This window comes from Anneissia japonica, unplaced genomic scaffold, assembly GCF_011630105.1.
Source record: "Anneissia japonica isolate Jap-2015-1 unplaced genomic scaffold, ASM1163010v1 scaffold1417_len1240632_cov203, whole genome shotgun sequence".
In the NCBI taxonomy this organism is placed as follows: domain Eukaryota; kingdom Metazoa; phylum Echinodermata; class Crinoidea; order Comatulida; family Comatulidae; genus Anneissia; species Anneissia japonica.
In genome coordinates this window covers 1,050,839-1,058,938 of record NW_022727891.1, presented here as the reverse complement: position 1 = coordinate 1,058,938, position 8,100 = coordinate 1,050,839, and positions in this window count along the sequence as shown.

Here is an 8,100-nt window from a genome sequence, read left to right as displayed (position 1 = left end):
TATATCAAGTATCTTCAATTAATTGATTAATTCCATTATTTTTTCTTGGAATGCTCGAGATGCATAGCATCAGAACTAATGGATGAATTCCTGCTTATGACTGCGGGCCCGTGGGTCCGTAAGGACCCGGTACAATGTCCAGATGTCTAAGGCACCATGGAAGCTGCTATTATTGTTCTAACGGGCATAGGCTATAACTGATTGATTTTTAATGTTTGTATTTTTAAGAGGATCATCAAAATAATGATCAAATATATTTTAATTATCTTGGAATATCAAGATTAAAGATAATGTATTAGCATATATATAAAGATCTCTCCCTAATTGTAATAAAGGTCCGAAGTGTAGGATTTTAGTCCCTTAACCACAAAAGTCTTATGTGTAATGTGATTTGGCCCTGTAAATCAGGCTACTGACTTAAGCCAAAGAACTTAAACAGCAGAAGAATGAACTGCTCCGTGTATTTGTATTAAAATTGATGGAACATCCGCCCTCCCGCGAATGGGGTAAAATTTGAACATTTTACTAAGTGGAAAACTACAGGAAACAAACGAACCAGAGCGGCGCCTTTATTGCTGTTTATTATTTCTATATAGCGCAGCCGTGCGGACGGGGTAAAATTGCTCTCCGTGTACCCACAATGCCTTTGGAACGGATGTTCCACTATATTGGGAAGCTACCTTCGGCTATTTATTATCTTTGCTTAAGCTCTGTCCACACTATCAAATTTTCTTTGACAAAAAACTTGTGATGTCTATATGTAGTAATGATTTGCCTATAGGGCCTATATATTCAGCGTCATGCTCATATGTAGTCATGATTTGCCTATAGGGCCTATATATTCAGCGTCATGCTCATATGTAGTCATGATTGCCTATAGGGCCTATATATTCAGCGTCATGCTCATATGTAGTCATGATTTGCCTATAGGGCCTATATATTCAGCGTCATGCTCATATGTAGTCATGATTTGCCTATAGGGCCTATATATTCAGCGTCATGGTACAAGAATAATAACCAATATATTACTTTTACCAATAAATAGCTTTTCTGGATTGTTGCAGCTTTTTAAGCTATAACATAAGAGGAAAAAGCACATTAAATTCATTTAGCACGTTATTCCAATATTGTGTAAAGTTGTTTAACCATTATAATATGAAAATAAAAACAAAGAACGTTGCTTTCATTTAACAAATATTTTATTCATAACACCGATTTTAGTTATGGAAAAAGCAATATTAAGTTATAAATGATTTCTGTCAATAATGCTATGCAGTGAGATAAGAATGCAGACAATAATAACGTTCTCATCTTAAGCATTTTAAACGACAAGACTCCAGATTACAACATGGCCCTACTGTATTCTATTTTACAACCTGGGTCTTTAGTGATGTAATGGTACCAATTTAACGAATCCACTATTTTTGCCTTGGCTACGTAATTTAATTTTCATTCGAAAATCCTTATTGGATGGATGAATTGATGGATTTATTCGGTGTGACAACAATGATAACCCACGAAAGTCTAAAGAAGACCTATTTCCAGTAGAGTCCGTTTGGTGGTGATTGGGCAGTACACCCGGAAAAACCCTATTTTACTACGTTCTTTAAAGATGTACTGTCCCTCGCAGAAAAACAAAAAAAAAATAATAAAAATCATTTTTTAAATTTACTTGCCCATCTTGAAGTAACATAAAAATTATCAACTTGAACATAGAAATTAGTGTATTTAAAAAATGCTTATCCATAAAAAAACCATAATTTTACAGCGAAAAAATGATAGAAACACTTCCAGTCACTGGAAGTGTTTTATTACGTTTATTATAATTATCCAGTTAAAAAATCAGGGAACACATTTTTTAAATAAATAATTTCTATGCTCAAGTTAATAATTTGTATGTTGCTACAAAATGATAATTTAAAAATTATTTTTTATTATTTTGGTCATTTTCAAGGGACAGTACATCTTTAATTTGCACATGTTATAATGCACACGGGACCAACGTCACGTCTAACCCGAAAGCCTGTCTGCTCTATCTTAACTTGCATTTCAGCCTTCCAACTGAAATACAAGGAGAGGGCAGCAATGAGAATTAAACCTGGCACCAATAGACGGTTCAGCGCACACAAAGTAACTACCACCAGCCGACTGAACTAAGCTGCTGTCAATCCATGAAACTATTCAGTTTGTCTTATGATGCACTTTTTACATAGTCGGTTATCACATCATATATCATTATTTATTTCACCAAATTTCAAATTTACAACATAAAAATTCAAAAATACAAAGCTACTCAGCAGTACATGGTAGGGTTGCTCAAGGTGTGCAATGCGCATCAACCGAGAAACAGGTGCAACAGAATTATTAAAATTATTATTTGCAGAGCACTTAAAAACCATATAGGCCAATAAAATATTATTATTACAATTAAAATCATTATCATAATAATTATCATAATTTCAGTACTTGAATAATTTTTTTTGGAAGCAAGACCCTTATTTTTTTAATAAAAAAATGCTTAAGATATTGCCAGATTATCTTATTACAACAGAAATATTAAAAATTATCATTTTCAAAGCATTAAAAACAATATAATAAAAGATGTTTTTATTACTACTCAGCAGTACATGGTAGGGTTGCTCAAGGTGTGCAATGCGCATCAACCGAGAAACAGGTGCAACAGAATTATTAAAATTATTATTTGCAGAGCACTTAAAAACCATATAGGCCAATAAAATATTATTATTACAATTAAAATCATTATCATAATAATTATCATAATTTCAGTACTTGAATAATTTTTTTTGGAAGCAAGACCCTTATTTTTTTAATTAAAAAATGCTTAAGATATTGCCAGATTATCTTATTACAACAGAAATATTAAAATTATCATTTTCAAAGCATTAAAAACAATATAATAAAAGATGTTTTTATTACAATTAAAATCATTAAAAATTATTTTAATGAAAAATAGGTATAAATTTGGCGGAAATATTGACCCAATGAAAATGTTAAAACTAATTGCCATTACTACAACGTGGTAATTCGAGAAATACTGACAATGTTAACCTATCCAAGATTTGCAAATTTGTATTTTTTTTATTTAAAAAATATTTTAAGAGGGTAACCTATCCAGCTTCCTTTAAGGGAAGCTGATATTCGATGGCCCTCTTTAGTAAAATTAAAACATCATACATAATCCAAATTATAAGTGAAAAGGAGTATACAAAAACTATGAAAGATCTATGATAAGCCTAATATAAATTTAATATAAAACCAATTTTTGTAAAATCATTTAATCAATCAATCAACCAACCAACCAACAACCTATCAATCAATTAATCAATCTGGTACACCCAATATGTGATACCGGTACCGTATACAACAATACAAAACCATTCGAGCATACGCATGCGCTGTTTTTTCTCGTCAGATGGTTTGTTCGACCGGTTTACTTGAATGCGGCACGAAGTACTGCCAAATTATAACTCAAGGGGACACACTGATCGATGAACTTGTCAACATAGGTATACAATTAGTAGCATATCGGTTTATTTTAAGAAACACAACAAAAAGAGCATCAATCTAACTGGATGTCAGTCGTTACTCGATTAACAGATGGGGTTTTTTTTTGCTGTCAATTTATTTATTTTTATCCAAACATTTTTTTTTTAAATTTTTATTGTCGTCTCTGTTGTTTTTGTAGCAATAAGGTTATTATTAATCTCAATTTCATTAATAATAGTTCCCTTGAACTTACATTTGACATATTAGAATGTCCGATTATGAATAATTTGGGAAGCTAATTCTTGTGGTATATATGATACGCTCACTATTTTTATTTTCACTGTGATCAATTTTGGTGTTAGTCAAATTCAGAAAAATAATATATAATATTTGATAATAAATATTGTTTGGCTCTAATGGGTAGCACAAGTAGTAAGAACAGAATAGCAGGTGTAGGATTTGAAGTCGAAGCAGGTATGCCATGTACCTCGTGCCGCGCAAACCTGATTGGAAACTCATAATCACACGAGCATTGGCTTTTTGAATATTATATTATGATTATATTCAATAATTAAATAATAATAAATACCGTTTACAAAAAAAAATTCTGATTAGTTTCATTACATTTCTACGAGACGTTTTGACATATTTTCATTGGCAGCTAGATCACAAAGATTCTGGGTACGACAAAAGTTTCTTATTTTTAGGCCACGTGTTTGAAGATCCTTGCGAAGTGCTCCAAAGACGATTGATTTTATGACGACCGCGTCACATGGCAGGACATCAACTGCGAACGGCAAGCCAGTAGAAATCATGACGTAGTCCTACGTTTACCTTAAACTCTTTGTAGAAACATTTTAGAAACTCTTCTGATTGTAAATTAAAACACCAAATTGCTCATGTAAAATGTCAAATATCCTTAAGTCCTTTCCAGACTATCAACTTAATTATCACAATATATACATTTCAAATATTCCTTTAATTTATTTTTATGTGGTCAATATATTATATTTAGTAATTATGCCTAACAGAATTCATTGCGTTCTGGCTGACAATTCAATTCTGAAAAGCAGGTAGGTTTTATTGCTTCCAATTGGCTTCGAAAACACATTTAAGTTAATCAAAGTAATATTATACATAAATGAAAGTAGGCCCTATGTCCTGTCTCTTATACACATCTAGATGTGTATAAGAGACAGCATATATCATTATTTATTTCACCAAATTTCAAATTTACAACATAAAAATTCAAAAATACAAAGCTACTCAGCAGTGTTTCAGTCTACACCAGAACTCTATCCTGACCACGCCTGCTACTTCCAAATAACAAAATTGATTGAATTTATTCCCAGATCTTCGCTCGGGTACTTCATAGCACCCTACATTACACAAAGCCGAAAAAAAAAAAAAATACAAAAAAAACCAAACAAATTATGTCATACCTTCAATAATTTAAATCCTATGATATTTATTGATCTATAAGAAAATACAGTTAGAGATTTGTTTATTGAAACAAGAAACTTAAATAACGTAACAAATTCACACATAGGATAAACTTGAAATTACCTGTATAAACTTATTGAATAAGGTAAAGCTGTTGCGGCGTTTTTTTAAAAATAGGAAATATTCTTGTTTAGGGCTAGCAACCCCCCCCCCCTCTTGAATCCGCTACTGACTCACTTAACAGTTATAAGATCCACACATTCTCCTTTCTCATTAATGAATGGTTAAAACATTTAAATTAAAACAAATCCAATTATCTATGCAATGTTAATTGGGCTAGTAAAGCAGTCGGTAAATCATATCTTAATAATTATAGGCCTACAAGTTTCAGTCTAGTAAGACCCCTCCAATTAAAGATCATCTCAACTAACTAACTAACCAGCCTTATAAAATATTTCTCAGAAACAGCTCCTGTATAGGGCGCCTATTACATTTCGAAAATAAGAATGCGCATAGATTTGCTTATGAAAGCTATTCAATATTATTCCCTTGACTTTGTTGCGAATCCATAACTAATTACATTAGCTGCTGTTAACAACTTAAACATTTTTCAAAAGAGGTAGGGGCATTTTGCGTTAATATTATTATATTTTTTTTATAAAGAAAAAATAATTTTAATTTCAATTTATTCAATCTTTGATTGGCAGCTGAATTGGTAGCTGAATTACATCAAACTTACAATTAAAAAGTCTTACTCAAAAAAGACTAAACAATATTAAAAAAAAGACAATACAATTTGTAAAAACTCGTCTTAAGGGACTAAATAATGACTTACGTTCTATATGAGATTATGACTTCATACGCAATCATTCTCTATGAATATAAGTCTAACAATATATGCTATACATTATTTAAACTTATGTACATTATGTTTAGTTCACGACAATTAGCTGCATTTGCGATTGTAATTGTAGGTCTTAACTGACACCTGATTATAGAGGGGATGGGACATAAAATACAATGCTTTAAAGCTGTCCAAAGAGAGAACTAATTTTGTTGCGCTTGCTTCTTCATCTAGGACTTCCATCAACAGTTAGGCATAACAGTAATAATTTTCAATGAACAGTTCTTTTAATCAAGATGAAAACGTACCAAATATATTTAAATATTTTCTATAATACGAAATCATCTGACTTTTAACAACATGGTTTAAAGTATATTTGATTGATGATAGGCCTACAGCAAAGAGTATAAAAATATATGAAAACGTAATTGCAACAAAATAATTAAAAGTATGAAAAAAATATATTGTGACTGTTATACAACTGCACCTTAGCATGGTTAAAGTGTACAGTCAATAATGTGAATAAACATCACTAAATCTTCTGCACACCGCTGATTCTATTACATGTCACTCTTTACTTGATGACTTAATTTGTCTTTGCTGAGGTAAAGGAATAATGCAGACACTGACAGTGTCTTTCAGTAACTTAATTAAATCTAAATATACCACTCCACTTTAAGGCCTATAAATTTTGTCTGTTATTTAAAATAAATTTCATACTGCTGTATTACAATGATGGAGGAAACAACTATAAATCAAACCATGTGAAAGGTGATAGGAAAATGTCGTGCATCAGCGACCATGTTTAACCGCTACAAAGTGGTCGGACTAATAATACAAGAGCGTTTGTTACGCAGAGGTAATAGGAAACATGCAAACTAAACGCGAAGGTATTTGAATTTGTTAATTTTGTAGTTTTAAAATAACCTTTAAGATTAACTATTGGTGTTGGTTATTTCAACTTCCTTCGTTGAAATTTTTCCTTGGATACGTGTCAACTGACACTTCTGGATAATTACTAGTGATGTTTATGGTGTAAAACAATGGAAAATGAGTAAAAGATACATGCTTTAATGGTTGTGATGTTGATTAGAAATTTGTTTTTTTGTGATGCTTGTATTTTACAGCTAGTTGCGAGGGCTGGACCAAGTGATTAAAGTGAATTTATTCTCATTTCCAATGAAATATTTGCCATTTCTTACAATGACTAGATCTAGTTTGTGTCGATATTACCAAATAAAATCCAGCTACAATACAATGGTCACGACCATAGTTTTACTGCATGTACAAGAAGTAAGAAATCGAAACTACATTCTAAAGCAAAAAAGAAAAGCTGTATAAACCGTAGACCCAGTGTATACAATGGCTGTGCACTATAATACAGAACCCCGTATGTCTTTCGAGACGAGTAAGGGGTTACCCCGGTGTACTGGTTCATACAGCCCCTGCTGTCACTGGAAAGACAAGAGATAGCTGGTACTGTACCTGTCTACAGGTTAGTTCAGGCAAGAACAGACCCGTAGAGCAGGAGAAAGTTACTGTGCGAGCTAGTCCACACTTCCACACTTCAAGCTCTTTGAGACGATATAATTAAATGTATCCCATAGGCCTATTTTTCAATGCAAATTCAATTTCAAATATGCTAATAATAATATTTTGTACGATTCTGATGAACTCGTTATTCTGAAGATAATTTCCTAAGAACCCCTGAAGTAGGAGTGAAACAGGAGGGGTTGAAATACCACCGTAGATGATGATGATGATGATGATAATGATAATAATAATAATAATAATAATAATAATAATAATAATAATAATAATAATAATAATAATAATAATAATTAATAATAATAATAATAATAATAATAATAATAATAATAATAATAATAATAATAATAATAATAATAATAATAATAATAATAATAATATTGTTCAACTTATAGAGCGCATATATGGAGACCTCTATGCGCTTAACATAAACCTGAAAAATACCAACGGACCAAGAAAGTAATACTTAATCTAATACTAAGAGACGCGCAACATCACTCACGAGCAGGCCCATAGACGAGAGGCGTAGTTTTTCCATGATTATGACGTCATCTGATTTGATTTGTTAAAATATTTTGTTATCGTATATACGATAAACCGTTAACGAATCGTCCTAGTGTAAAAATTTCTTTTGTTTTCTATATGAACAATCGTATAAACAGGCCTTATGGCGTAAGAAAATGTAGCAAATATGATGGTTGAATGAATCTTGAATGTTATCCGTTGTTTAATGCTAAGCCAATGGAGGTCTTTAAGAA